Source organism: Grus americana, chromosome 4, assembly GCF_028858705.1.
Source record: "Grus americana isolate bGruAme1 chromosome 4, bGruAme1.mat, whole genome shotgun sequence".
Taxonomy (NCBI): domain Eukaryota; kingdom Metazoa; phylum Chordata; class Aves; order Gruiformes; family Gruidae; genus Grus; species Grus americana.
The window spans coordinates 15294973-15302439 of NC_072855.1; the positions used below are offsets into that span (position 1 = coordinate 15294973).

A 7467-nucleotide genomic window follows, 5' to 3' on the forward strand; every position below is an offset into this window, starting at 1 on the left:
CACACTAAAATAATCCTTTGCAGAAAAGTTTTAAAATTTCTAAGAAAAAGATTTTCCAGTGAATCTCTGTCATCTTTGTCTCGCCATTCACTAGTTTGCTATTTTGGTTTAAGTTCGAGTAGGCTGCTCCAACATGATACTCTCTAAGTCAGAGACACAAACCATCCTTTGCCAAATAATACATTTGTAAATATTATGTAGTATTCATCCCACATGAGTGCTTTCAGCATCCAGTTGACAGTTGGAATCATACTTATTCTTTTGATCCTTCTTAAACTTTTGAACTCTTTTGAACATCCACCATTCCTTTTGTGCTTCCTCTGTCTGCGATGAGCTATCCGTAAGATTTGCCAAAGGCTTTCCTGCTTCCCCTGCTACTTACTTCATAATGATGGGATATTATTCATCTAGATCTGCTGTCTTGTCATCTTTTATTACATCTAGTTGCCAGACTTTATACCATCTTGTACTCATAAAATCTTAGCGCATTTTACTCTTTTCCTCAGAAAACTCTGCTCCAGTCTCCAGTGTGTGATCTGCCTTCCTTTGTTTTTCAGTAGTAAGGCAAAGCTGCATTTACAATCAGAGTGATATGTATGCTTTGTTTTTCTTATGAATTCCTGACTTACTTTACCCTAAACCTTCATCTCAAGTTTAAGAGTGTTTGAAATTTAGGTAGTGACATTGCTTAAGTGAGAAGTTTTATTTATTTGTTTATATTTTAGAAAAAAATGTGTCTTCAGTTGGAGTACTGCTGTTGAAAAGATGACATCTTCCTGAAAAAATCTGAGGGAACCTCAGTGCTAGAAAATCTCATCTCATAGAGAAGGGACTTTGAAATGGTCTAGAAAGAAGATTCCATCTCAGAAGGAAAGAGGTAAAGGTGAACGATGCATGAGTGAACATGTGGACTGGGAATCAGATTTGTCATTAAAACATTCATATTATGGACCTGCCTTGCTGCAGGACTGGTAGAACAAGTCCATCTTGCCTCCTATGGGAAGACTGACTCTATTGACTCTAAATACCAAGCAAAAAAAGAAGTGCTGCCAGCATCACAGACATTACAGCATCACAGCTCTTCCTTACCATTTGGAGGACTGCAGACATCTACAGAGAACAAGAGATTTTTAGCAGGTGGTTATCCACCTTGAAGTAGATGAAGGTCAAAATGCTAAGGTTAAAATGAACACTGTCCAGTTGATCCTCATATGAAGATGCAGATATTAAATCAGAAAGTATTAGCACAGGCAAAATCATGCCAGTCTATCTGCAATTTAAAGCAGAAGTTTTCTAGTGCATCCCTAAACTTGTTCATTGACCAGATAATCAAATATATATGTTCTTGATTCCAATACCAACTTGTCATCCTAAAACAAGATTTGCATTTACAGGTGGGTATCCATCATCCATGGCTAGAACTGAAAACTAATTTAAAATATATATATATATATGTAAAACCTTCTATTTCCCCTTTGAACACTCTAAATTGACTTTGAACTACTAAGTTATAAGTAGTTTTCATTATATTATAATGTAAAGAAGAAACAAAGATAAACAATATTTAGTAGAATTTAACACTGTTAATGAAGCTTTAAATTTCCAAAATCCAACCAAGTCTTTTTTTTTTTTTTTTTTTTTTTAACCTCTTCCTCCTCCTTCTTCTTTTGTCATTGACCAGGAAAACCTTTTTGCAAGATATGAATATTATATGCCTGACTGGAGCAGATGAACCCAAGGCAAAAACTGAAGTCTCTACAAAACTTATACTTCTACACTACACATGCAGAAACGTTCCAGAATTCATTGGTGCAGGAAGCAAAACATTTTCATTCTTATCAGAACTTTTCAAAATATCTTTATGTCCTTTCTGGATGTTTAGATTAACTGTTTTAAATGTTGTTCTTGTTTTCATTGAAGTTCTTCTTCACGCCTTAGGTCTTATTAAAAAAAAAAAAAAATTTATACTGATAAGCCACTAGCAATTACAGTTGTTTAAAATGGCATTAGGCAATTCTGGAAAATAACAGATGACATATGAACTTTTTAATGGACTAGCTCTGTAATTAATGTGAGTCCAGATGTGACCTGTAATTTCCTAAGAAGTTGCTGCGGTCCCTGGAAGAATTCAATAATAGTGAATTTCCTACCTGCAAAACCACCTCTTCTAGTGTAGATGGAAACCAACAGAGAAAAGAATCAGGAAATGCAAGTATCTTAGGTTCTATTATTTTATTTTATTTTTTTATCTTAGGGAAGAATGATTGCTGTTTTCTTTTTAGATACATGTGTTTATTATACAAAGCCCCTTGAAAGTATTTTTCTCTATTTCCTTTGAACTCTTCTTGCAAGGACGTATGTCTGGTTGTATGATGAATATCCAGTCTGCTCATTGTCAATCATTTGCTGTGTACCCTGTTTGCCATCTTCCTTCTTATTAAGTCCTCTTGATTAAAAGGTCTTCTTGTGCCTCACTTTTGCTCATATGAAAGTCTAAATGTCTGTAATTAATGTTTCTCTAAGCTGCTGACTAAGCCCCTTCCAATCAGGAAAAATTCAGATATATTTGAGTTTAGGAGGTGGCTTAGGGGAATAGTCTGCTGCTGCTGAAGTATCCAGCTTTCTAATAATTCCTCAGCCCATATAGCTGGAGTTTCATTCATAGGTGAGTTGACGGAGAAAAGTCTTCAGAAACATCTCCTGAATCTTCAGTCATGCTAAAATATCACAAAGCCACTGCATTCAAAAAGGCCTGAGGCATCTAGAACAGGAATTGAATGTCAATGTCAAATTCCAACATGGTGATTAAGCAAGCAAACTGGCTGGCTGCCATGTAGCTTTTCTAGCTGTATGACTCCTTATTTGATGGGAAATTCCAGTAGTTACCTGACTTGTTTCACTGAAGGCCAATGCATTCCTGACACTCTGATGAGTGTGCTCTGAGCATACCTGATATGTGCCAGGAGCTGATCCCTAACCACCACCACAATGGAAGGTTTTGGGCTGCTTGCTTTTTTTTTTTTTAAAGCTTCCAGCCACCATAGCAGCACCACTCAATTTAATATATGAAGCAGTTCACCCAGGGAAAGGTCTAGAGCTGACATCTTCCTTCTCAGCCTTGGCCCTGCCCAAGTCCACAGCACCCACCTTTTCAGAGAGCGTTTGCTTCCGAGGCTAGTATCAGAGTGTGGGAAAGGAGAGGGAACCTGCCCTGTCTTTCTGGTGGAGTTGTGTCATCATTGTGCAGGAAGGAATAACAGATTTGGGAGGTCAGGAGGAGAGAGTGCAAGGGGAAGCTTGGTTGTGTACTAGAAGTTAGGAAATTCTTTTCAGAGAAGGAAGTCTGGGCTCTGTTCTCACACCCACATCTGCTTAGTCATCTCGTATGGAAAGTTCACAATGAGAGAGAAATCTAGGACCCATCTCCTAGGTGAGGACCCTAAGTACCGTACTAGAGCTGTGTGCTCTCCTTGGGTCTGTCTTCTCCTGGTGCAGTGTACAGTGGCAAACAGTGGTGCTGTTGCAGGAGGAAGAGAGGAATAGCTCCACTCTACAGACTGGTGCTGTTTGTTACTCGTTAAAGCTAAGGTTTTCCTACTTCTTGGAGGAGTGTACCAGCTAGTAGACAATTTAAAAAAAAAAAAAAGCAAAGAAATAAAGAAGTGGGGAGATTCTTTTCTGCATACATTTTTAAGTGCTACCTGCACTTTAAAAGAGGAAAAAAATAGCTGTTGTTGTCTTAAAAGGCAGATTCTGACCTTTTGATTGGACTTATGAGAGCAGTCAGGCTCTGGAAAGAGCTGGCAGTTCAGGCTGCATGTTCTGTTCTCAGTATTTATTAGTTTTACTTTCTCAGCATGCCATATTTTTCAGATCAGTCTAGAGTGTATATCGTACTTAGAAAACATAGTAAAACCGTTCCCATTTTTGTGTCCCATGCCTGTCTTTTCCTATTGACCGCTATAGCCGTTGGTTATGCTAGGCTCCTGGATGCAAACCGGCGGTTCAGAGCCTACGTACCTTACGGTGGGTTCAACACTTCACCTGGGCCAGGGACCTGGCCTTGTGGCCAAAATCTTTCAAGTCCTTATTGAATTTAGCCTCAAGTATTTTTTCCAGAGGCACAAGTGAGTCTGAGGAGGAGGAGGGGTCTGAAGCCCTACTTTTCACTGTGGGCTGTACAGCTGATGAATTTAATGGCACTATCTTTTCTGAAATAATTTCCACTGTGTTCTTCAAGTGAGGTATTATATTGCATGGCTCTATTCATCAATGAAAACGGAATGATTTTTATGAAACAAAATGCTTTGTGCTGGCTGTAATTACACATAGAACCTAGAAATAAGACTAAAATATGTCCATTATTTACCACCATTGTCATTTAAAAAATGTCATTATGAAGTTGACTAAATAAAAATCCTTGATTTTTCTTGAAGAAGTTGTGCTAGTTTGTCTGTTTTGTCACACAACATATTCCTCTAGGAATTTTATAAACAGTGTTTTTACTTTCCTTTTCACTCATTTTATCTTGTGCAAAAGTGAATTTCATGGCCAGCAACATAAAGAATATCCCAAGCACCTTTCTAAAGATGTTGAACAATACTTATTTGCCCTGTAATGCAGCAGCTGGCTTTTATGAAACTATATATTTTTATCATATAACCGATTGCTTTGCCATAAATGCATTCAGTAGTATAGAGCTTTCAGTTGTCAAAGTGTTTCCAAAGGCTTTTAGTACAATTAAATTGATTCTGAATCTTGTGTAATAATAATTGTAATGGCACTATTATTAGAAGAAGGTTCTTTGGGGTTGATAACTTGGAGGTGGATTTCAAAATAGAAACTGTTTATCATTACTATATCATTGTATTTTTATGTGAAGCACAAACTGCAAGACAAGACTTGAAGTTTGCTCATATCGTGTTTATTTTATTACTGGAGAAGAGGAGATTATGGTTCAAGAAATTCATCTTACTCTCTGCAGGTGACATTTCTAATGGTTCTGCTATTGATTCTAGCTTGACATAACCTTTTCTTTCCATTGCCAGCACAATACTGTTTTTGTGCCACTCTGTGCTTGGTCACTGCACACTTGCGCAAGAGAGGAAGGACAAAGCAGGTGAAGTTCTGTGGGATTACGCTGACACGAGGAGATGCAGCAAGAGGACAAAAGACTGTGACAAGGTGATAGGACTCCTGTTCCTGGGACTGTATACATGCTCTTGTTGAACTGGGCATTTATACAGTCATTCTTTTATCTGACCCTCTCATGGCAATTCAGGGACAAGTGGAAATGCAGTTTCTTTGGTTCCAGGTGAACAAAACAACTCCAGGGTCTTTGGAGCTTCTAAACACCTATGTTTAAGCACTCTTTAGAAGTTAAAGGAGTGATCCTGGACTACAAGAGAAAAGACTTTCACAGGAGAGGCCAGAAACTCAGAAATGATGGAAAACAGAAAAAAGAGAATAAGAATAGGAGTAAAATACTGTCCTTTCATAGGAAATTTTTTACTGAAAAAAATTAGCAAAGAATATTAAATAGGGGGAAACTTTTTCCATTTGAAGTAACCCATTAATGAACTGGATAGAACTTGAGATTATACTGCTTACTGAGCTATTTCATAAAATCATTATTCTTATCTATTAGGAAGAAAGCCATAAGTGTTTTACTGACAAAAACTCATTGTAAATATAATTTTTCAGAAGCTATCTAGAAAGCCAAGAAAAGAAGTGGGCAGCTGAATTACAGCTTGGAATTTAGCACTGGAAAATGTCCCTCATCTTGACCTGACAAAAGATTATTTTTTGAGTAAGTTTAAGGTTGTGTATTGAAACATTCAATCTTTCTCTGGGTTTTAAGGCAGAGAGAGATGAAAACTTCTGTGCTAAAACCCAAGATGTTTGCAATAGCAATGCTTTACAACGTTGATGTAGAACTCTGCACAAGATGCTTGTTTCTATTGAAAATTGCACCTCCAAAACCTAATTTTTTTCTGCAGATATTTCTGACTTCTGGCTGAAATGAAACCCCAGAATGCTCAGCTGAGCCCTGAGAACCACTCAGCGCCGTGTGGGAAGTGGGGGTTGCCTGCCATGGCTGGCACCGTGACGGTTGGTCTCACTAGGCAGCGATGCGCTGTGGCCTCCCTTCTTTTCAAGATGTCACAATAAGATGTTTGATCTTTTGATGTTTGTTTTATATTTATGCTTCTTCTGCTGTTCATGACAAGCAAAGCAAGGGACTATATTTTCAAGTGGCTAGCAAAGGAAGGGTAGGGTTTTTTTGGCAGAGTCTTTAGCCAGTTTAACACATGAATGCAATCCCTCAGAGAAATGATAAAGGGGAGCTTTAAGCACAGGCAGAAGAGGTTGGGACATGGTGGCTTTAAGCAGATATATGGAGGAAATCAGGATCCTGAAGTGAGGTTCCTGCCCCAAAGTGGGGCGATTCTCAGGAAGAGAGCAGTTCAGATGAGGGAATCTGTTTTACCCACAGCCACGAGTGTTGGTGTCTGTGCAAGTGTGAAGAAGTATCATATGTTCCCCTCTCTGTTCTAGAGGAAGATCCTAGACATGTGCTTTAGCCAGTTTTGGAAGCACTGGGCTGATGGACCTTTGGTCTGACAGCACAGTCTGTGCTGTTCAGTCTACTCTACTCTCTTTCCTGTGTTTCTCCATGAATTCCACCATCACCTCTTTTACTGCCCTAAAGCCTCATTATCCTCCCCTGTTCTCCTGAGTCATCCTTGCCCTCAAAAGCTCACTTACCTCTGACAGCCCTCCCCAAGTTCCCTACTGATGTCTTATCTTCTTGCCTCACCTCTCCTCCTGGCCGGTGCCCTCTCTGCTGTCAATGCATAAATCAGTTTTCCACATGCCTTCACAGAGGCTGTGGTACACACAATATTACTACTAAGTTCCCTTTCCTTACAATGAGGAGAGCTTACTGGAGCCTTGCATCCCTTTGCATGATCCTGTGCTCAATGAAATCAATGGCAACAGGAACTGCAGGATTAAGTCTATGGATACCTGTCTCTCTTGATTTACTCTAATGATTTCTGCAAAGCTGCTGTGAAGTTTATGCCTCTCCACTAAGTTCCATTTTCAAGTAAGAAACACACTTGAATTCAGATAAATTGAGAATAGGTACCATTGTCTGGCCCTCCTCTGTGTTTGGGAATTCTCAAACGTCCCAGTGCAGAAAGCTCTTGACCTTTTTTTCCCTGAACTCTGTTCTGCAGTCCGAAGCAGAACACACAAAGGGAAACCAAGACAAACATCCCTCAGAACGCTGATTTCCCCCATTTGGTTTCCTGCATGTTGATTTGCTCTGTCACTGTGAGTCCTGATCTGCAAAAATCTTTGTCCTGTATAACAATGGCTATGAAGATAATTTAGGGCACAGCAAGGGCCTCCTTTAAGCAAAACAAAAACCCAAGCAAAACACAGAACATGGTAATCCAAGTT

The 7467-nt window shown here is 39.0% G+C and overlaps 1 long non-coding RNA gene across 1 annotated transcript in view; it reads left to right on the plus strand.

Annotated features, from left to right (window-relative positions):
- The window catches only part of LOC129206268 (uncharacterized), a 51540-nt gene extending 47129 nt beyond the window's left edge, over positions 1–4411 (plus strand). The window contains exons 2-3 of the long non-coding RNA XR_008577076.1: positions 726–1394; positions 1682–4411. This is a non-coding gene — a long non-coding RNA (uncharacterized LOC129206268). The remainder of the gene's footprint in view (positions 1–725; positions 1395–1681) is intronic.
- Positions 4412–7467: the final 3056 nt, after the last annotated feature.